Genomic DNA, 25,297 nt, shown 5'->3' with positions numbered 1-25,297 from the left:
CCAGCGAGCGAGTCTGCCGGAGGGATTACCTAGAGAGATCAACCATTTCAAACTACTATGGTCTGTGACTACAGTAAATTTGCTACCGTCTATGTAACCGCGAAAATGGTGAACAGAATCCAATACTGCCAGTAACTCTTTTTCGGTGATTCCGTAATTTTTCTCGTGTTTATTCAAGGTGCGGGAAAAATAGGCTACCGGGTGTTCGCCATCGGGGAATTCCTGAGTTAGGACTCCACCGATCCCTACGTTAGAAGCATCCGTGTGGAGGGTAAAAGGTAGTTCAAAATTAGGACAATTCAGGACAGGGGCTGTTTGAAGAGCATTTTTTAAAGTCGTAAAAGCTTCTTCGGCTTCAGTAGACCAACGAAAGTTGCTGATACCTTTACGGATACCAGTAATTTTGTTTAATGGGGCCGAAATAGTGGAAAAGTCTTTAATGAATCTCCTATAGTAACCTGTAAGTCCAAGGAAACCTTTGACTTCTTTCGCGTTTTTGGGTCGGGGGAAATTTGCCATTGCTTCCACCTTAGTAGGATCTGTTCTCAGACCTTTTTCGTCGACAATGAATCCCAAATAACGCAGGCGAGACTTACAAAATTCAGACTTCTTTAAATTGATGGTTAAACCAGCAAATTTAAGTTGTTGAAAAACTTTTTCCAGCATTAACAGGTGTTTTTCGAAGGTGTCACTAACGATGATGAGATCATCAAGGTAGCAGAATAGGTTGTTGTCAACTTCAGGGCCGAATAGTTTGTCCATCAGCCTCTGTAGTTCGGCGGGGCTATTTTTTAGACCAAAAGGTAGCCTTTTAAAGTGGAACATTCCCCTACCAGGTACAACAAAAGCAGTTTTTTCGCAGGATTCCGCATCTAAAGGTATTTGCCAGAAAGCTTTGCTTAGATCAATGGAAGAAATGAATTTGGCATTGCGTAATTTGTCTAAAGTTGCGTGAACGAAAGGCAGTGGGTACGCGTCGGCTTCAGTGCAAGAGTTCAATCGTCTACTGTCGAGGCAAAAGCGTGCAGAGCCGTCTTTTTTTGAAACCAAAAGGGTTGGGTTGGTCCAAGCACTTCTGCTGGGAACTACCACTCCCATTTTCAACATTTCATCAAGTTCATTTTCTAAAAGTTTCAATTTTTGGGGGGCTAAATTGTAGTAGCGTTGCTTGATTGGTGGGCCGTTGGTTTTGATGTGGTGTTTTACCAAATTAGTTAAACCCAGTCCGCATTTTTCGAAAGATATTGATTCAAATTTGTTGATCATTTCCTTTAATTGGAGAGCCTGGTCAGTGCTTAGGTTTTCGTGAGGAATTATAGTGCGAATCTCACCAACTTGAGCGACCGGAGGTTTTTGGCCAAGAGTATTAAATACTTGTGGAGCAACGTTAAAAGCCTTCCAGAAGTCAACGCCAAGGATGAAATTCTGGGATATAGAGGGTACTATTAGAAAGTTAATTGTAACTGTGTTATTGTTACATTTAATTGGTAATTGCAGAGTACCGATGACTGTCTGGGGAGTATTTTCCGCAGTTGTCACGAGTGTAGGTTTGGAAAAAACTTTAAAACCGTTGTTAACAAAAGGCAGGTGGGCATTGTTGCCAAGGCAACTAACAGATGCACCACTATCTAGTAGTCCAGAGAAGGGGACATTGTTAACGGAGAAAAGGGCATAAGGTCTTCCATCTTTAGCTTGTTTGCAACAAACCGAAGAAACATTTAAGGTCTGGTTAAAATATTTAATGTGTGATAACCAATCAGTCCATTCCTTAGACCTTGGTACAGAATGAATACCTGAGAGGTTATTATTTAGTTTTTTTGTTTTCTTGCGTGAAAATTCGGTGGGGGTTTAGAGAAATCCACTTGAGGTTTAACAAAGTGAGGGTCTTGCAACCTTTCCATGTTATTTCTTGATTTTTTGAAAATTTCACGCAGTTCGTCGCGTGGAGGAGAACGATCCCTGGAGCGATGTCTCTTTAAGGTTCTGGGTTCTTTAGCTTCCAAAAATTTGGCCTGCTTGAAACAAGTGGTAGCTAGGTGACCTACTTTTTTGCAAAAGGAGCAAACTTTTTTGTTGTCAAATTCTGGTTTTAATCCAGAAGGACGGCTTGGTACAGTGATATTGTCCGTGGTGGTTTTGTTGTTTTTCCTGTCTTGGTGGGATTCCAAAATGAGGCAAACTTCGTTTAAATGGGCCAACGACACAATTTTCTGTGAGGTGATAATGTTTTCATATCTTTGTAGGAGGCCATCAGTTATAACTGGTAATAATTCGGCTTCCGGGACAGGGTGGGAAAGTTTGATGTTGATGGATTCGGCCCTCTCTATGAATGTTGCCACCGTTTCGTTTACTAATTGTTTAATGGATAGTAACGATAATTTAATTCTGTGTTGGGCCTCTGATTTGCCGAAGCTAGTGATCAGGGCTGATCTGAGTTTATTCCAGTCCTTGCATTTTGATTTTTGTATTCGGTGCCACGGGATTAATTCTGGAGATATTAGTTCTATAAAGTTTTTCTGCAGCACGTCAAATGGAACATTTTTAATTGAGGCCGTTTCTTCGATTCGGTCAATGAAATCCAGTACATCAGAAACACCGTTATATTTGATCTTCCAAGGAGTGAGATCGTATGTTTTTTCTTGTGCCGTGATGGGTGCATTGTCTTGTTTTACTGTAACATGTGTCCTGGTTTCTTTGTTAGAAACGGGGATTTCCAAAACTGGGGTATTGGGTGCCTTGTCTTCACTTGCAACGGATAGGTTTATTTTCCTGATGAACTTCTTGTTGAATAACAAAGCGTATGCTTTCAATGCTGACTTTGATTTGTTTAGTGGTGATATTCCTCTGTCTTTTAAGACGGCTTGTAGGTGCACTTTGGATAAGTTGTGTACATTGGGAATGACACCCATGTCCAAAGATGTAGCCATTTGATTGGAATTCATTGTTAAAAATGGTTTAAAAAAAGGAAAAAAAACTCCGAAAGTCTTTTTGAAGAAAATTTGGCCAGGGGGACACTTTAGGATTTGCATTATTTAATTTTGTGGGCACTATTCGCACTTATATTCACTGCACTCGAGGAAAGGCACGAAAAAAGGCACAAAAACAGCACTTTAGAAGCGAAAAAACACTTTTGATGGAAAGATTTTATATTTGCTTCATTTACTGGCACTAAATCGTGAGATTGAACACACGTTCTTATTATTGCGTCGAGAAAGCACTTCTTTGCAAAAAAAAACACTGCACTTCTGAAGTTAATTTGAAACAATTCACTTAAAATCACTTTTATAACAGTCAAATGCTGAAAAAAAACAAGAAAATGGACAAACACCGTACCTATATAATTAATCGGGATAAAGAATTATTTGTGTTTTACAGGTTGTAGCTGATATACTTTTTAGAAATCAGCTTCGATGGGCCGTTGGGTGTATTGTGCTTTTTTTTTAAAAAATCACTTCCGGTGTAAAAATTGGCTTCACAGTTCTAAATCCTGACTGTTATTATTATGGTGCAATTTATGCCGAAATTAAAACAGTGGGTTTGTTTTGTTTAAACAAAGAACACAGAATCTATGTTATTGAAGAAACATTATGTTCAAACTTTCGTTATCACAGCGTTTTGGCGGGAATTTCGTGCGTCTCTTTTATTCGTTCGAGAGGGTTCCTACCGTTATTTTTTCGCGGCAAAATGCGCTTGACAACAAACAAAAGTTCTCGCGGCGAAAATGCGCTTGGCAACAAAATTGCATAGTACATGTTTTCAAATTGGGGGCAATCGTAAAGGCAATTTTGTGCAGTCGGGAAGGATATGTTTAAAAAAAAATTCTGCCCTAAGTTGGTCGCCAGTGTCGCGCGTCGGACCTGGGGGGGCCCTGACTTACCCTCGGCCAGCTCAGATGCGGGGGCATGAGACGTCTCTCTCATAGTCAGGGTTCGGGGTCAGCGCGAGGCTCAAGAATCCATATCCCACCGTCTACACAAAACACTCCCATACAACCGCTATCCCCAAATGAAAGAGGTTAGGTTTTTATAAATCAACATTGTATTTGAGCGGCAAAATGGACATTACATGGGGGAATGACAATAGAATACAGGTTGTTACATCCTAACTAGAATTATCATCAAAGGGTTCCCTAATCTCTCTCTGGGAAATAATTAACAGCTCTCTAGACCGACAGGCAGCGTGGACGAATTTAGGTTATTAGCGGACACATTCAAGGGTAATAGGAAATGTAAGAGACTCACAGCATGGTGTTGTCGGGGTATCCTGTTGATTGCAGGACTGTGCGCCGTGTTTCAAACAAACGGTGCCAGCCTGTCGACGTTCAAAGCGCGACATTGTCGTACATTTGGCTTCTCGACCGAGCGGTGCGAATTGGAACGCGGGCGCCGAAACGAACACACGTCCAGCTAGGTCAGAGGTCGGCGCGTAAGAAGGAGGAACGAGGAGCTCGGTTGCCGGGGGTGGGGGGAACTGTAGCGGATCTTTTGCGCGTTACGTTTGACCCAGCAACTAACCTGATAATTCCTGCTACTCAAGTTGGCAACTGTAGGATCTTTGCGCCTAAAATCTGTTATATGACAATATGTACAATAGTTTTATGATTTGTAAAGATTTAAAGTTTTTAATTGTTCTTAATATGAAACCTAATGTTGTCATACCCTTATTCACAATTTGTTGAATGTGGGCCGTGAAGTCTAATTTCTAATCCATAATTATGCCAAGATCTCGCATTTCCTTTACTCTTTCTAAATTTGTTTCATTTATTGAATAGCCAAAAAAATGTGATGTTTTTTTCTAGAAAAGGTCAAAATTTTGCATTTTTCTACATTTAATTATTAGTTGTTTGGTGAACACCAGTTATTTAGCATGTCTATATTAGATTGAGAAATTGACAGTCGTTTAAGGAGGTTATTTCTTTTTATAATTTAATATCTTCGGGAAATCAGCAGAATAATGTTTATGATTCAATTCAAATTGAGACAGCCTGTAATTGATATCTGCTACAATACATTAATGTCTGGCAAAATCTACCCTTCTATCTACCCGGCGAACTATTAGACATTATTTTACTTTTTAAATTACTGAACAATCTCATAGACGTGTTAAGTGTTATAAATTTTCGTGTCCCTATTAAATCAACTCGACTCCACCACCTTTTCCACAGTGACAATCATAGCACTATTTGTATCATTCACCGTTGGCGCGTTTTCACCGCACTGCCAACACGTAGGTATACAGACCTTTTTGATATTTTCAAAACCTCACCGTCTTGCATCAAGGCAAAAATACCTTGTTGTGAATGTAACTGATATATTTGTGAAATGTTAAATGTCTGTTTGTACTGCATCATACTGACATGTTCTTCTTTATGTGTAACATATGTATGGTGTTCTTATACATATACATTCCACATATATACATATATGTGAAATGTATATGTATAGCATCTATATAAACTGCTTGCTTCAGATGTCTTATAGTGTTGGCTAACGGATGTATTATTTTAATGAAAAATGTTATTTTTAATTGTCAAGTCTCTGAAAGCCCTGAATTGTTGAAGCTACTTTGCCATACACTCCAGCCATAGTGGCCAAGTGGAGATAAATTTGATTGTAACAATAAACTCACTACTATTTGCGCTACTATAATATTTTGCTAGATTATATCTGTTGGCAAGTCACCTTTTCTGTATATTTTATCCTGTTTAAATGAAGTGTTTTCTATTATTGTAGCATTCTATGCCTTAAGAAAATCTCAGCTGTATCACATTCAATGTCGTTTTGTATACATATTGTTGCGTTCTTAAATATAATACTAATATTCGCCTATGTACCACTGTGTACTTATAATCACACGTATCACATTATTGTAAAAGCCTTTTATGGCGTTTAATAAATAAATAAATGGCATAGCGAATTTAGGAATCTCGCAAATGAAAACATGGCAAACATACTTAAACTAAACATTATCAATACTTTAACTAAATTATCTGAAAACTTTTTACCATCCTTATTTAGTGTTTTATGTATTTTTTCTACTAGATGTATGAGAAATATTCACACATCTAAATGAAGCGTCTAAAATAAAAATAAAATATTGTATTGAACTTGCATTTAATTTTATATCTAGGCATCGGAATTTTATGTCGTATGATGACTTCACCGTTACACGGATAAAAACTATTTACATGAAATACTTTTAATGTATTAATAATCTGGTCAAATAATACATGTTTTCCTTTTAAAAACGGAACTGCAGGCCTTTGACGAATAGATTGACAGAGCTCTTAACAAAGTATCAGTGAAAAGCGAATGCTTTATGAGAACGTGTTCATACATATATTGCTATTGATATTGACATACTGGTATTTTCGCATTCCGTCAAGACAAAGAAATAACACGTGTTCGTAGGGCTGGCCCTAAGCCAAATGGCGCCAGGCGCGAGTAAAATTTTGACGCCCCTTGTCAAAACCAGTAGACGCTTGCGTAGCTGATAAGTTTAATCAATAATATTCCTGATGATTTGTATTTTTGTGTAGCTCTGTTTTTGTAAGAAAAATACCCTCAAGAGCAATGTGTTAGGACTGTAAGGTGTCTCCGCCTTGGCGCCAATTCGGCACCCGGAGCAGACTGCTTCAATTGCGCTCGCGTAGGGCCGGCCCTGCCTGTTCTTCATATATTCTGAATGACTAATATCTTAACAGGAAATTGGCATGCTATCACTTTTTTAATGAGCTCCTTTTTCAGCGTGTAAATGATGTCGTTTCAAGATATAAGAAGGCTAATCCAGTGTTATCTTATTATATACCAGCGCAAGGTGTACGTAACCCCAAAGTTTTGTGAAATTTTAAAATATATACTCGTTTGGCCAATAATCAATTAATTAGTTACCTCTTCAATCAGCCTGTTCCCATAGAAGCACTTGAGACTTATTTCAATCAAGGGAGACGCAAGGAAAACAATATACTTGATCACGCTACCTCCTGGAGCAATCTGCAATGAAATTTTTAAATTATTTAATATTTATGACGTGTTTAGCATATTTTAAAGGTAAATAAATCTACATAATATTTTGTACTGCTTGTATTTTGAGTCTGCTCATGGTTTGCACGACTTTTGGCGTATCGGGAAAGGACCATAAAGGATCCTTGTGGACTAATTTCTACTTGCTACTCCATCATAAATATTAATGTGACACAATAGATTTTGTTTCGGTGCTTAAAAAAACGATAACCTACCGTTACACAAAATAATGCAATGCAAATTGTCAAAGAACTCATGGGCAGATTGAGGAAGAGGACAAATCCGAATATTTCCTCAATTTTTCTTGCTAAACTGAAATACAAATGGTTTAATCATTATATTTCTTAAATTGACATAACAACTAAGTGTGATATTTTACTGTGGCCACCTGATTGGGTGGTCACATTAATATAGTCCAAGAGAGAGAAGTCGTACGTAACGTCATCGTCCTAGTATTTCCTGTCTTTTAGTTTTCATACAAGATGTGTGAGAAGGAAGTCGACGATCGTCGATGACGTACGTAAAACCTGTCTCTGGGGCTAATGTGGAGCGCTCAAACGCTCGGTAAATGTACAAAATAGCTTAGTAAATACCAGACGCGTCAGACGCTAATAAATGCGTTATAACAAATTTTATGTTTCAGATACTTTAGGAGAATAATGAATTGTTAGGTTAGGTGAGGAAAATTTGTATATAATGGTTTATATTCGTAGTTTTCTGGTAGGTCACTTTAATCAAACAATGGACGACCTTTGAACTTTTAAACAATACTGTTAAAGAGAAAGATAAATAGCTGCCGTATCGTCAAAAGACGTCGGGTGTTTACCGAGCGCCTGAGCGCTGCTGATCGCTCGTTGGTGGTTTGTGATCTAGTTATTGGATAGTTCACGATCGACCTAGGACTAGTTGTGTGGTGTTAAGAAAAATGCCGCATCCTGTCATCGCATCATATTAAGGCAATAATTGAGTAGAGCTCTAGGAGTAGAGGTGGCTAGAAATATATAAGGGTGAAAAACTTCGAAGTCGATGATGAAGGATATTCTTTTCGAAGGTATTACTGAAAATTCAATCTTACGTGTATAGATGATTGTGATAGTCTACAATTTCCATGAGCTCCTTTTGGACGTCTTTTTGTGCTTCTTCCAGTGTGATATTGTCGTGAGCCATGTTCAGGTTTCGGATCCGCCTCTGGAGCAGTAGAAAGTGCAAGGTCACGTGGGCCATTAGCAAACAGAATAAGCAATCAACCCCCGCAAGCATAGTAGTCTCGAATATCCCTAGAAAAATTAACAAAATACTTAAGTAGTTGGGACTTATCGGCTGACTGACGGCTAACTATCTGCATTGGCGACATGTAACTGTACATTTTTTTAGAAAAACCGCAAGAGGAGGAACATTGGCAATGACCATTGTATCCACCAATCATCGCATATGTAATCACCAATATACTTATGCTTTGTCGACAATACCCATCAACGCCAAAACTTACATAAAACTAACTTTGCCATTCCGTTAATATACAGGAAATGTTTTATTTTGTTTTCTTAGTTCAGTACAGGTTTCACTACACATCACCCTTACGAAGACAAAGGTTGTAAGTTTTCTTGACGTGATGTAAGAATTATGAATAATATCAGTTATACTCATAGCCCTATGGTTAAACTCGTTGTGCAATTGTGGTGAAGGTTATTATTGTTGTTGTATAAGTGAAAGGTTTTGACTATGGAATGTTTGTATGACTTTAAAATAGTGAAAACTACTTACCAGCATAAAATTGTGATATGTATGTTAGAATAAATTTCCAAGGAGCTGATCCGTAATCATATGGATACCAAATAACATACGGCTGGGAAATAACTTCATTCCACGCAAGGAATTGTTTATCATTCGAAATCCTGTCGAATTGGAACTTCACAAATGGTACGAGACTGTACACGATTGCCACGGTTATGGTTGCATACATATATATTTGGCAACCGGCCTTTGCGGGGATCATGTGATCTCGGATGATTTTATTGATGGATGCGGTTTTGGTATTTGGCCACAACTTTGCTAGGTCCAGGACGACAGTGCATATCTTCTCGCGTTTGACGATGAGCAGAAGCGACTTGGCCAAAGCAGATATGCTGGTAATGAAGCAAGGAAGCATTTCACAGGTCGTGCGGACTGTATATTCATGGTTGACGATGAAGAAAACTAATACTAGAAACTGTCCACACATACATACGCTTATATTCAAGAGGCCAATGAAGAACACTAGTCTGCAATGATTAAAAAAATTGTTAGACATGCATGGTTTTATTTTACCCACAACACAGATGACTTGTATAAAGTCTAATATGCAGTTGAAGAACATATTTGCTTCACTTATATAATTTTCTATCTATTTCCAATGCTTAAGATTCTAATATTAATGTTCGCCAAATGCCTCTATAATATATGATCATTTTAATTCGGTCGGCTCTTTGAGCGAGCACGAAAGTTTTTATTTTATTTATTGTTATCTTGTTTATCAGAGATAAATAATAAATAAATTAGTTAATTTCTTTTTCTTAATTTAAAGGTTTGATTAAATTATTTTAGTTTTTGCTTTATTCATATTAATAGCAACTAATGTTATGGACATTATAAGCTTTCATTAGGGAATATAAATCCGGGGAACCTATTGAAAAATGTTTTTGCGTTAGAGTAGCAAAACCAATTACTCAATTTTTAATTTTTTTTATTTTAATTTTATGTGACACCTCTCAAGAGGGTATTTATTTATTCACATATTTGTCTTTAAAGCGTAAAGTCAGGGGAGCTATTTCGCAGCCCGGTTGTGAGGCGGGTTAAAGCGGGACTTTGAAGAGGCTCGGATTATATGAAGGAGGAAAAACAGTAAAGAAAACAAATAGCAAAGATTTCCAATCGGTTTCCAAGGGCCGTTATGTGGACATAACTCAATAATCTCAACAACTCACATCCGGAAAAAATTAAATAAATTAACCCGGTAATTTTGTGCTTTTTCGTGCACATCGATAGCAGCAGAGTATTATTTTGTGCCCGTTACGAAACAAACTAAAACGGACTCATAAAAGTCGTTCTAACGCCTCCTGTATATGGTGAGATTGATGATTTAATTAGGTTTGTGTTTGCATTTAAATTTTGAATAGCGGCACTTCCAAATAATTGTCATAATACTGTAATAAAGTTTTCGACCATAAAATTTTACGTATTCGTTTGTGATTTTATTTTTATATGAAATGAAAAAAAGTGATGCCAAAAAACCTTTGTAATCCGTTTGTGAAATTAGATGTGTGTGTGTTTTTTTTAAATATAGAAAAACGAGATATATTTTTACAGCTAAAGTAAAAAATAAACGGTAAGCGACTTTTAAAAAATCCTCCATTTTTTAAATCAAACTTTAATGTATTAAATATCTTAAATAAATATCGTAATATTAAAGTTTTTCAGCACTATTTAATACAGTAAATTTTTTTCACATAGCAAATCAATTTGAAAGTTAGTGTCAACTGGAAATATTTCTACACCAGTCATGAATCTGACAGGTTATTTAAGGTGAATTGATGACATTACATCAAAACACCTGAAGGTTTTTAGCAAATAACTTGAATGATATAAAACGTGTTTGAAAAATTGTCGTACTTTTGGGATACTTTCAAAATCGTTTCTCTTTTATACACGCCGCCCAGGCCACCCATTGCAATGACCTGATCGACGGTGTGAAAGGCATCATCAAATAAAACCACAACTTCTTTATTCTTGTCATCTTCTTCTTTGGGGATATTCGATGGTTTTTCAGTCTCGATTACCTGAAATATAAGGTATTCTTAAATTGTTTGTGAGAGGATGGTTAATGAATGGGCCTCCGACTACAAATAATGCCGCTTCATAAGGGGCCAAGACTGTCAGGTCTCTTGGCCAAGGGGAATCATTAAATATCGGGAAATATTGTCCTTGTATGTTGAGGGAACACCAAAAGTGTTCAAAAGTGATGAATAACTCTACTGCAAAACTGTAATTTAATGAATACACCATGTAAGAAATGGATATAAATTTTTTTCTGACAAAGTATCCATGACCAATGATGATCTTAAATGTAATATTGTTAAATTTTATGTATCTTGGTTCTTATATTACAATAAAAAATATATAAATATGTAGTATGCCAGGCCATAAGGCAAGTGACCAAAGTGACCAATATAGCGTTAGGTCATTACTGAACATTTTTTAAAACTCTGATTTGATTAATAAATGTGGTTATTTTTTTTCTACGCGTATAAGTAACCCTGTTACCCAAGATCGCTGTCATCTCTGGCTATTAAAGCCCTCAACAAAAAGAAAAACGGATATCCAATAAATTAAACTGCAGGATAGAAGAACGGGGAAAGAATTTTAGCATGAAAGTTTTAGTTAAAACAGCAAAAATAACTTACAAATTTGTGGAATAAGGATACACATACCAATTAAGTACACCTTTTAATATCAGGAATTTTTTTTTTCACATACGTATGTATTTTTTTAATAATTAATCAATTTACAGAGTATAATCAATAAAAGTTACCTAAAATAATTCATACAATTAGTTTTCACTGCTTTTGATTTTTAAATGTTCCTATTCTATAGAAGCTGGCGCTTGTGTCTAGGTGAGAATCAAGATGAAGAATATTTAGTGCTTGTAATTATGAATATTAAAATTTATAATTAATTAAAAAGATAGTTTCATCATTTTGGTATTTTTACATTGAACTTCTGTTTAATTGCTAGGTGTTTATTATTTTCTATTGTTCTGATATTTTCGGGTTGGCTGTTGAAGTATTTTTTCCCGAGGTATATGTAATGATGTTGAGCAAAAGTGGTGTTACATTTTTGTGTTGAAAATATATGTTTTTGACGAGTACGACTTTTAGTTAAAATTGCGATTTTGTTTTTCTTTTATTATTTGAGTTAATATGTTGTTTTGGACAAGATCATTAAATGTTAATACACTAAATTCTTCAAAAATTAGGTGTGTTGGATAATCTCTCGTTTTTTTCAATATTATTTTTATAATTAGACGTTGTACAATTTCAACAGGGATCAGGTTTTTTTTATGCAGCTCCTCAACTGATAACAGAGTATTGGAGATTTTATTGTATTAAAGCGTGGTAGACTGATGTTAGAATTTCGAATGAGAGAAAGTTTCGAATTGTCAAAAATTTATAAATTAATTTTCTTATTTTGTTGACAGTTTGGTTAATTTGATCTTTCCAGTTTAGGTTTTTATCTATTATTATTCCTAAGTATTAAATTTTATTTGAAATTTTCAATGTGCAACAGTTTATTGTACAATTTTTACGTTTTTTTTAAATTATCGTGTATAATTATGTCAAAATTTTGTAGAACGTCATTTGATTTTATTGCAAATGGTATAACGTGAGTTTTTTCGCTATTTAGATATAGTAAGTTTATTTCAAACCAGTATTTTAGAGTTTTTTTTTTTTTTTTTTTTTTGTTATTTGTTATTTGTTTCAAATCGGCAATTGCCGAGCATTTGATTGACACCGGGCATTACTTTGGATTTGTTCCTGAAATCCTGGGGAGACCGAAAACTTATAGAGCACGGCTGATTACGGAGGCCATTGAAATTCATAAAAATCCCGTAAACATTAATAGAGACGATGGAGCTAAGCTTAATAGTTCTTGGTATCCGGTAATTGACGGATACACCAGAGCTAAACGAAGAAAACCACTTTAAATAAATAAAAAAATGATACGTTAATGTTAGCTCAGAGGGTTGGAGCTGGCAACACGGTATCACAACCTCATACTTAAGCTCACATTTCAACACAACCTCAAATAAGACATCTGCCCTGATGATGGACACTGCAATGCTGTCCGAAACGTTGGCTAAAGAAGGAGTTAGCGCAACACGGCATAATACCCCAAAAACAAATAACAAAAATACTTTTGGCCGTGAAAATCTTAAATCATATTAGTATTTTAGAGTGTTTAATGTTTACGTCTTCTGTTGCTTTTAGTTTTACTAATTCCCCTGTATTGTCACTTTCAATTATGGCTGTATCGTCAGCATAGTAAGTTATATTAGCATGAAGTGATTGAAAAAATATCCCGTTTAAATATAAGATGAATAATATTGGACCCAGTACCGTACCTTGTGGGATTCCATACTTAGATGTATCTTCATCGCTATATACATAGTTTATTTTGACATATTGTGGGCGATTATTTAGGTAGCTTTTTATCCAATTTGCTTAATTCTTTTTAATGTTCAGATTATCTAATTTTTTCATAAGTGTTGTATGGGATATACTGTCGAAAGCTTTCCTCAAATCTATGAAAATACCAGCACATTTTTTGCTCATGTCTAGGCTTTCGTATATGTGTGATGTGAGATTTGTAATTACATCTTGTGTGCTTTTAGGAATCCGTATTATTAATTGGTTGTTGTGAAGTATTATGTTGCTTTCAACAAATGCCATTAGTTGAGATTTTACAATTTTTTCAAATATTTTGCCTTTATTTGAAATGAGGGAAAATGGTCAATAATTTGTTACATTTTGGATATTTCCACTTTTAAATATAGATGAAATGATTGTTTTCTTGTAATTAGACGGAAATATTCTATTTTTGACACTCATATTAATTAGGTGAGTTAATGGTTTTTAATAGATTTTAAATTTTGTATTGTTTTATTGTCATAACCTGGAGACGACCCTCCTTTTATATTATATTCAATTATGTTTAAAATATCTACTTCGCTGATCATTTTAAATTGGGTAAGTTAGTTTAGATTTTGTATATATTCTATAATTGGTTGTTTATTCGATCTTTTTGTAACATTAATTTTTTTGGCTAGGTTTTGTCCCACTTTTGCAAAAAATGAGTTAAAAACATTAGCACATATTTTTGGGTTTTCTTTGACATTTATTATTACGTTTTTTTCATCTTTAATTTCTTTGAATATATTTTAATCTCTTCACAATTGATTATAGGCTGCCAATTTTCAGTTATCAATTATTTTCTGGAGATTTAATTTGATAAACGATTTGTTCACTAACAAGTTTTTTGAATGTGTTTTTTTTTCATCCTCATACAGAAATATACTCGTGTCATCATGTGGGTAATGTTATTTTTCCAGACAACGGTTTTAATTTTATGGAGATCTTCTATGTTAATATTTGTCCAAGAATGATCTATACAAGATGGTTTCTCAACTTGAATTTCCCGCGTATTTTTATTTATACATGATTTAAAAATTTTTTCTGTCATACAGTTTAAATAATCATGTTTAACAGTATTATCTATATTTTTGTTAATGCTGATATTGAAATCCCCGGTGATTACGCAAGTTATGTTTTTGAATTTTGTTATTATTTGTCGTATTTCTTCCATAAATAATTTGGTGTTGAATCCATGAGTTCTATAGATTGTTATTAAATAATAATTCATTTTATTGTAGTTGAGATGAATTTATATGCAGTTATTTGAATCTACACTGTGTTCTAATATTGATAAAATGTTGTTATGTTTATTATTAATGAATATTTCGATATCGCTGTTTGTATAAATGTTTGTGTTTGTTTGTATGTAAGTGTGATCAAATAAATTATAATTCGGAGAGTCACTATTTGTAAACGTTTCCGTTAACACTATAACGCCCGGCTTTACTTGTAGATTATTTGAATTGAGAATAAATTAATTTATATTTTTTGAAGGCTCCGTATGTTAAGATGAAGTATTTCCATACCGCAGAAACTATCTGATATTATTAATACCCTTGCGTCTGGACGATCTGATTGGTCGAATTCAAATAGTATGTTTCGCTTAAATCCCGAAAGGGGGTATGCAGGCAAAATTCGACCACTCTGCCCCACTGGCGGTATAAGAACGAACCAAATGACTGGAGCGTATATTTAAATATGCATCTAACAATACGCAAGATTACTGGACCATTAACAAGCGTTTAATATGAAGATTTTTTCGGGAAGCTTATCACTTTATGATGGCATTATTTATTTTATTAAAACATAAATAACTTTGTTTACATCACTTAATTACATACAACCTGTACATGTTACATGAATGAAATTCACCTCATCAGGAGTAAGTATACATTGAAGTCAAAAATTAAATATAAATTACAATTGGAAAGAAAAAGTGGAAGTAAGGGCAAGGGGTATGAGTGGGCGGTAAGAGTGGGAAGAATTAGGAATTACAATATCGTTAGACCGGAAAGACCAGTTGAGTGGGAAAATATTTAAAAGAGGGTTTATAATTTTTTTTGCTTATACCTGATTTTATATTGACATGTTTTCTTATTTCTAAAATTTCAAAATTATTTATTTGCAATTCTATATCCCGTGTGAAGTATTTTAAGACCTGAATTTTTATCAAGTGTGATCATTATTCAAAAGATGATCAAACTCAGATGCACTATTTCCATTTAGAGCTTCGAGATATTCTTTAGTTCTGATTTCATGTTTCTATTGGTTCTAGATTTGTAAAAGAAACTACAATCATCCCAATTGAGTTTATAAACTCCCGATTTTTTTGTTTGGTTATCGATATCTTTATTATTGAATATATATTTCTTCATTTTGTTAGTGGTGTAAAACGCCCGTTGAATAGTAACAAGAAAGTTTTTATTTATAATTTTGGAAATATCGTTATCCACAAATAGAATTCTACGCCATTGTTTATATCTATCTTTAGAAATAGGGTAAATTTACCATTTGTTTAATTTTTTGATTTAGTATTTCAACTATCAATTTATTAGAATAACCGTTATAAAATGCTTTTTGTTTTATGAATATATTGTTTTATGGTTATATGCTCTGATAAACCCCGCCCACTCTAACCTCTCCCCCCTCCTTCCACTTCTTCTTTCCAATTGTCATCTATATTTAATTTTTTACTTCAGAGTACACTTACTCCTGATGAGGTGAACTTCGTTTATGAAACATGTAGTGGTTGTATTTAATAAAGTGATGTAAACAAAGTTATTTGTGATTGAAATAAAGTTTAATAAGATTACATTATATTATCTATTTCCGTTGCATATGTACGCAATAAAATGTTAACATTATATTTATTTATTTATTGGACAATTTGTATACCGCCGCTTTTGTGAGATATCACCTCAGGGGCGCTATATTGTAATAATCTATTTACAATGGTGACCGGATAAATCATCAAAATGATAATTCATCACATCTTTAAAAAGTTATATAAAGTCATGGAAAGTGATGAAATAAAAAAACTTTATTAACTGGGTTAAGTAGGTTAGGTAAGGTTAAAAAATTTTTTTCATCGTTTCTAATGACTTTATATCACTTTTTAAAAGTGTGTTGAATTGTCACTGTGTTGAGTTATCATGGAACCATTTACAATATATACTCACCCTCTCTCTGTGAATAACCTAATATGTACCTATTAAATGTAACTGTTGTTAGCATCACTTAGACTGGGCGAAGCCTAACCAAGTGCCGCCCGCAGGGCCTAGCAGCAAAAAATGCGCGGAGCGGGTTTTTAACTGCTAGTCAGTGATGATTTCGTTGAACTCTTTTGCACTCAGACTCTTGAATTCGTTGATTTTGAAGCTGTTTTCCAATTGCGTGCTTACGAAGTCGGTTCATTAATCGATACATTAAATCCGTTAGCATCTACTGAATTTTTTTATTCTCTTTGTTCTGATTCGGCTATTTTAATTTCCAAAGCAAAGATTCTTTTTTCTTTGATTTCTATAATTTTTGGTGTTGTTTCGGTAAAGCAGGAATTTTTTAAATTTTTTCATTGATTTCATCGTATCTTTCGCTTACAAATTGGATAACATTTTTAAATCGGCTAATTCAGTCTCGAATTATGAAAAAATGTGTGATTTCAACTTACCTAGTTTTCGATCAATTTCGAGTCCACGATTTTTTGATGTTCCATTGCAGATCTTGTCGAAGACATAATGTTTATAATTTAATAAAATTAATAATTAAATATCCCAGTAGCGAGTAACGAGAATCAGGTAGCGAGTAGCGGGTTTAGTCGGGAACGAGAGGCTAGACGCGCCGGTTGAAGACAATATACGGCGTACGTTTAAGTCACGCGACAACACAGTGCCAGAAATTAGAAATGTTTTTATGATTAATATCAATCGTTTGTGTTTGAGATAATAACTCGCTGCACTTTTAGTCACCTCAGACTGTAACTTAAGTTAAAGTAGCATTTTACTGTTTGCTTTATATTATGTTTTATGTTATAAGTGTAGATGCGGTTTACAATATGTTGTATACGTAATACTTAACCATAGATGTGATACTGTCACAATAAAGTACTGTGTCTTGTTTATATGCAGAATTGAGTCTGTCATGTAAATATATTGAAAGAAAGCATTGCTCTAAAATCACGCGTATACTTAAATATATCCTCATATTTCGTTAGGGAAAAAAATATTTAAACTGACGAAAAAATTCCCACTAATTAATTTAATTATTTTACACTTTAAAAATACAGAAACATAGTAACGGCACCAATTAAAATTACAAAAGAAGAATTTCATAAGCAAAAGGTGTTAAATCATTTATTTATTACACGCCCTAGTGGGCTTTTCTAAAAAAAATACAACCTATTTGTAACAAAGTAAATACTTTAAAAAAATCTTATTTTTTGAAAAAACCTACTACACATACAAACAATAGTTTTAAAAAATGAATCTTTCCATCTATATACAAATTTATTGATACTAATATACTAAAATTAATTGATATTAATATACTAAAATTTATTGATACTAATAATATATTGAATGACCAACAACAACTAGACAACGGCAAAAAATCTGTTGCAATATTCATAGACTTAAAGAAAGCTTTCGACAGCATAAGTCATTAAAAATACTGGGCAAGAAAAATTAAGGAATAATAGATAACGCTAAAATATGAATAGAAAGTTTCCTGAACTCTAGAAATCAATATGTAAACATAAACAACACTCTCAGTGAATCTAACACAAGTGACTTTGGAATACCACAAGGCACCGTTTTGGGCCCTTTTCTATTCATATTATACGTTAATAATATCTTTAAATTACCATTAACAGGAAAACTCATTACATATGCAGATGATACTGCAATTATGTTTCAAGCGAATTCATTGAATGAACTTGAAACTATTGCTAACAATGATGTCAATACGTTAAAAAAATGATTTGATAAAAACTTATTCACATAAAATATTGAAAAAACCTATTATATTCTTAATAGTAAAAACAAAAAACTCTTATTATAAAATCAGGGGCGGATCTAACGGTCTGGATTTCAGCAAATGCTGCCGCCCCCCCCTTCTAATCCCCTCTGGGTCCCATTTGCAGTTCCGTCTTTACTCTATGGGCACGCAGGGCACAAGCCCAGGGCCCCGGTCTACGGGAACCTTGGAATTCATGCCTGTAGATAGCGCCGCTGAGAGGAGGGTTCAGGGGGTATAAATAATTGGGCCCAGATGTACCAAATTTTCTATAGGTCCCCAACCTCGGAGAGGGCCTAGGATAGATGCTAAAATGAGACACACAGGACTTGAAAAAATATTTCACATTTTTATAAACGAAAAATGTTGTTTTTACAATGTTGGAAGACTTAGGTAGCATTGGATTGAACTCGCAACGCCAAGGTGGGAATCCGAAAAATTTGTCTACCGGCTACAAACTAGTTAAGCTGATTATTTAAAAGGTTTCTATTTTAAACAATATTAAAAGATTTCTATTTAAGAAAATACTAAAGAATTTCTGTCCAAATATTGTTGTGATACTGACTATCCGAAAAATGAAAATCGAAAGCATTTATTGGTTTGCCCTCCGAACGAAATTTTTTTTCGCTTGTTGCGCCTTTTCCGTGTCTGTGGATGAATTAATTCTTAATCCCAATTAGTGATACCATGTAAAATTGGTATTTTCTGTGTGTTTATAAGAGTTGTAACAAATTTTCCACTCTCTTTACTCTCGTCACTTACGGTCGGACTTAATAGTCGGGGATTACATAATTCCACAAGATTCGAAAAGTCTTTTTTATACGTCTGTAGGTAGGTAAGTAAGTACACATATATTTTTTTAAATTTAATTTACTTCTGTTAGATATTTTGGCCTCAAACCAAAGTATTGTATGTAAAAGGTCGCGCAAGCGTTCCTTAAAAAAAATCACAATCAACATAGATTTTTTCCCCTCCCAAAGGGCTTCTTGAATACGTTCGCTGACTGGCTTTTGAGTCTTAGATTTGCCCCTGACTTCAATACAGTAACATATTTTTACATTATTTTTATTTATTTATTGTTTTTGTGTTTAATTCGTAGAACTCCATTTAATTTTTTTAAATTTAATTTAAATAAAGTTAATAATAAAATTATGAAGTTTTGCAAGTATTTTTAGGTTGTTGTTATTGTTCAGCTGTTGAACAATTCAGAGAATTGAACAATTCTTCAAATTTCAAAGTTGTTTTTTAAGTTCGGTGAAAGATTTTTTCTAGTTTTGTTATTATTTCAGTTATCCTCAGTGTTATTTTAGATTAAGTGTGCCAATAATAAATTTAATATTTTATAATTGTTAAAAATATTAAATATACATATTTACATTGTAATTGAACATGCACATGGTGTTGACAAATTGCTTAATTGTAGTTTAATGGGATAATACTAAAAATAAACGAACAAGAATTAAAAAAAATATATATATATATATATAATAATAAAAAAAAATGAAAAAAAAACGAAAATATTGAAAACAATTTTTGGCTAAAATGCCCAACTATTGTCGTCTTACCCTTACACGACTTTTGAAGTGACCAACTCTATAATCCCATACTAGGCATTGCCACATATACCACAATCAATAAAACAATTTTTTTCACGTACCTTCGAAACTTCTGTTGTTACTTCCGACGTCATCTCGACAAAAGATTTCCACAATGAAATAACAACTCTGTTTGGCGCGGAAATGCTTACGCCAGCCTTTTAAACGTTTAGACTGTTCGTAAATAATTTATCGGGATGGAAAAGCAATGTCATGATGTTATTATTCGTTATTAATTATTATGCTCATTGCATATTAGATCATAATAGGTTGGTAACCAAATAATCGTTGTGCACCTGCACCGTTGACTTAATTACTCCGACATGGAAAGGTTAATTTATTTATCTATCAACCCCTTTATATATTTTTTATTATTTTAAAGATATTATAAATATTATGTACATTTCACTTTCTTAACCTAAAAGTACACATTAAAAATAAAAATCAAAACATTATTGTTTACTACATAACTTACATAATACATTTTAGTTTTGCTCGTTGATCTTAAGAGCAAACAGTTTTTTTCTTAAATATATTCATTTTATTTACTGATGTCAAGCTATTAGGAAGGAGATTGTATATGTGTACACCCTCGTGTCTTATGTTTCTTTTTCCACATTCAGCCTTTGGTGAATGTGTGTTTTATTATGTTGTCTTGTGTAGTGTTTGTAACCTATTTAACTTTCATCACTTTTCATGACTTCATATCAATTTTCGGAGGTGTGTTGAATTGTCATTTTGATTACATACCATATGTTGTTCATATATTGTATATAAAATGGGTCAAAAACAACAGTACAATACCAACCAAAGATATTAGAAGAACGAGATGTGCTATGAGCAGTTCATACTGTGTGGAATTGTTTTGCCCAGTGTCGCCGGTTTTGTTCACCAATACTACTGCACACCTTCGCTTACGCTAAGGTAGCCGCACTAATACATAGAACAGATGTCTGTGCGTACACGTCCCGATAGTATTCAAAGTACCCTAATTAGGTAGTGCTCCGCCTACGGTCCGGCGGCCAACATAGCATATCTCGTTCTTCTAATATCTTTGGTACCAACGATGGTAAGTGCCTTTTTTCATCAGAATTCTGGCCATTTCGAGTGACTTAAAAAAGTTATCTCAGTTTACTATTCGGCTGGTATAGCGATACTTGTCAACTAAATCAAACACGACAAAAATCGTGCACCTTGATTTACTTCGCGATCAGCATTTGGAAGTTTTACGGTGTAAATTTAACCTCTGAGCGGGTAGTTGGTATCCAAATAGCAGACCAATCAGACCTTGATGCCATATGCGATGGCCTGTCCAGGCCATGTGGTACAGTCTTTGGTCTATTTTTTATTCTACCAACAAAGCGCAAGCTTATCGGTAATAGCACTATTCAGTCATATCAAAATATATTATTGTGAAATATAAATGATTCTGTAGATCCACGAGAACGTAGACCAATCCTTGGGATACCAAATGTAATATGGCAGAAACATTTCCGTTTTTCCGCACTTTATATAGTTTGATAGCATCAACACCAAAGAGAAGATATTATAGACCATCGACAGAACGTTCGTAACGACCGTGTAAACCAAAATGAATTATCTGGTGGGTCCCTTTGATTGCAGTATTATTTTCTTCATCTAGTTTCCTCAGCCACATTAGTCTGAGATATGCAACCAATTTGACTACAGATTCTCTTTTTATCACAACAATCGAAGATTTTAATAAGCCAAATTAATTGACGATATTTCATGGCTTAATTTCGGCGGCTTTTAAAAATTTCCCGTTTGAATCGTCGAATATCAGCTTTGTAAGGTATACTGCCTCCCAGAAATCAACTTACAAAATTCTTAACGACGTTGAGTCGACAACTATGGCAAGTACAACATTTATTTTATCGAAAATGTGCGCACGTAATAATACAATGACGTTTTATTCATTCCCTTGTTTATGTGAAACCGCACAAGTGTCCCAACTGCTCCCAACCGTCTGGGGCCAGTGAGTCTAGTAACACAAGCTACTACTACGAAAATGTATTTTTCTGTCGAAATACCTCACTAACAAAATTTGTATTATTGTTCAATATTTATAACTGGGTGAAGCAAAATCTAGAAAAAAACGATCATTGTCTACAACTTGAAATTACCAATACTGATTCTTAACTGAAAGCTGCATTTATTTAAAAGAGACAACTATATACAACGAGATTTTTACTGCCGGCACTCCAACAGCTGAACCGGACGTATCTCTCTCAAGACATTACAAAAATGGCCACAGATGCTGACAACCTAAAGTTTGGCCAATTCCTGCAAGCTACTGCTGGCCATCCATGCTGACAACATAAAGGCTGGCCAATTCCTGCTGGCTACCGACTAAGCTGGCCACTGCTGCACACCATCTAAAGGCTGGCCAATTCCTGCTAGCTACTGCTGGCCATCCATGCTGACAACATAAAGGCTGGCCGATTTCTGCTAGCTACCGACTAAGCTGGCCACTGCTGCAGACTACCTTAAGGCTGGCCCACTCCTGTTAGCTACCGACTGCAGGCCACCTATGGTGACAATCTAAATGAAGGCCTCAGCACGGGCAAGCCACTCAGTGAGGCCTACATTACTGGAAAAATTGAATTGTAAAAAATATTGTACCTAATAAAAAATAAATAAATAAAAAGGCTGTCCAGTTCCTGCTAGCTACTAACTGCTGGCCACCTATGCTGGCAACCCAAAGACTGGCCAATCCTGCCGGCTATCACCTGCTGGCCACCGATGCTAACAACCTAAAGCCTGGCCAGTCCTGCCGGCTACTGACTGATGGCCACCGGTGATGGCCACCTAAGGCTAGCCAATAATTGCTGGCTACCGACTGCTGGTCATTGCTGTTGGCCACCTACTGCTGGCATTTGCTTTAGCAGTCGCCTGTGTTATCGCTGATTACAATCAACAGATGCACAATGTGCTCCAATCTGAAATCATCGCTGGAAGCATTCCGATTATTTCGGTTTCTATGTGTGTGTCAAAACACAGTAGTATTGAAATACATATACATAACTACTTCTTGTGAATTGGGTTGTCTGTAATAAATAGGAAGTACCTATTAGCTACATAATTTGTACGTCCTGTATACCAGTACAATTCATGTAATTAAAATGTGAATTTTGATTTGAATTGTCTTTATTTTTATGATGGTTTGTGTACTGGACATCTACGCCAGTGACATTGACTGTAAATGCCGGTTTCCTCTCGGGGGTACCTTAGGTAAGGATTTTCAAAGAAACACAACATGCGAATGTCGTCGGACAACTGACTGGTTGTGCCAGCTGTTTGCATATTTATTGAGTTCAAATTTAACACGTGTTCATGTACAGCAATTATTCTTATCTCTAAACAGGATGCATGAGAGCATTAAGGAACCAAGAAAAATAACCAAATTTTAATTACTACGGTTAAATCTCATTTGACACATGATACGTGTCCGGTGATAAGCTTCAAAAGGGATTCAGCATCGTTAATTGCATGATAACAGTAAATATTCATTTCCTTAATTATTTTAATGATTATGTCCATCCGCCTGCTGTCCGGTACAGTTTGGATAGAACACCTCACGGTGTTTTACTTAAATCATTACCCAGGTTGAGGTGACGTGTGATGTGTGACGGTACTTATTAAATACAGTATTTTCTTTAGCAGGTAAATTCGTCACGTAAATTATCTATTTCTTATCTCCCCATGTTTGGTATCCAGTTTTCTATTTGAGATTTTAAATGTTAAAATATTGTTGGGAGTTTTGAATGAGAGTGGGATTTTGTTATAAAGTTTAGTACCATAGTAAAGGAAGATTTTTTATCCAAATGTGTTTCTAGTTGCTTGTTGGGTATGCCTTTGACCCTGAGATCTAGTGTTTCTAATATATGCGTTAGTTGTTATTTTTTGTTTTCATTAATATAAAGGAGTATTTTTTAGAATAAAGTTACATTTGTGATGTAACTACCGAGCTAGAATTACAAACCTTAATTTTAGCTCGATATTCGATGGAATTTTACAATTTCACTGAGGGACATGGTTGTATAGTATATCTATAACATCAATGGTCGATCTCGCCGAGCTGTTGTTCCAAGTCAACAAACACGGAGAAATTATTTATATAAAACACTGTAATTTATTAAGAATATGGTCAGATATTTCGTTTACCTGTGTGAAAAACCAGTGAATTAACAGAGCTCCTAACAAAGTATCAGGTAAAAACTAAGGTTTTATGAGGACGAAGGAACACGTGTTCAAACAAATACTGATATTGATATTGACTAATATAAGAGGAAATTAGCATGCCATCACTTTCTTAACAGGAAGTTTTTTCTCCGTGTGTTCGATCGAGCCAAACTGTCGAGCATGAATATAAAAAAAATATATAAATAAATTTTAAGAATAAGTTTTAGAATAGAGTTTTGCCATAAATAAAAAGTTTTATTAGTAGTGTTAAATGTAGCTTAATGTCATAGAAATAAGCTGTTATTTGTTTGTGATTCTAAAAGTTTATAGGTACTAGATATAAAATTGTAATTTTTTATTACGAAATAAAAAAAATATAAAAAAAATGATAATATACGCGTGTAAACTGTTAATAGCAATGGGTAAATTTTTGCTGTGATATAAACATATATAATGACCTACAATTTATTGTTTAGCCTGGGAGATACTATTCATTTGAATTTCTTGAATATTAATATTTTTGGGTTCGAGAAGAGAACATAGTATTTTCGATGATTCGTGAAGAGAACATAGTATCTTGGATGGTTTGTGAAGAGAACATAATATTTTGGATGGTTTGTGAAGAGAACATAGTATCTTGGATGGTTCGTGAAGAGAACATAATATTTTGGATGGTTTGTGAAGAGAACATAGTATCTTGGATGGTTCGTGAAGAGAACATAATATTTTGGATGGTTTGTGAAGAGAACATAGTATCTTGGATGGTTCGTGAAGAGAACATAATATCTTGGATGGTTTGTTAAGAGAACATAGTATTTTTGATGGTTCGTGAAGAGAACATAGTATTTTAGAGAAATAGTATTTTGGATAATGTTGTCCATTTTCTAAAAGCCATTTGAGTGTTTGAAGTTGAATAGCACTGGATCATGATGATACAAGTATTGTCCTGTCTTGACTGATGTGAGAATAAATTATAACGAGTTAAAAATTGATTAATTATAAAATTAATATCCATACTGCGACTCTGTTAAATACATCAGAGGCGTTTATCGCATAGATAATGAATGAATTAATATATCATATTAATTATGGGTCTGGATGCAATTTATTGTTAAAATTCATGATAAGCTGTAAAATGCATTTATCCAACTCTACCAGTGGTAATTTAGAACTAGAGAAGTCCTGCAACAATACTCATATGAAATGTGGTTCACTTTAAACTAGTCTACAGTTATAAGTT

This window comes from Hesperophylax consimilis, chromosome 24 (assembly GCF_061612785.1).
Source record: "Hesperophylax consimilis isolate HC1 chromosome 24, BYU_Hcon_1.0, whole genome shotgun sequence".
NCBI lineage: Eukaryota > Metazoa > Arthropoda > Insecta > Trichoptera > Limnephilidae > Hesperophylax > Hesperophylax consimilis.
The sequence above is the reverse complement of the archived record's forward strand: the minus strand, read 5'-3'. Positions refer to the sequence as shown.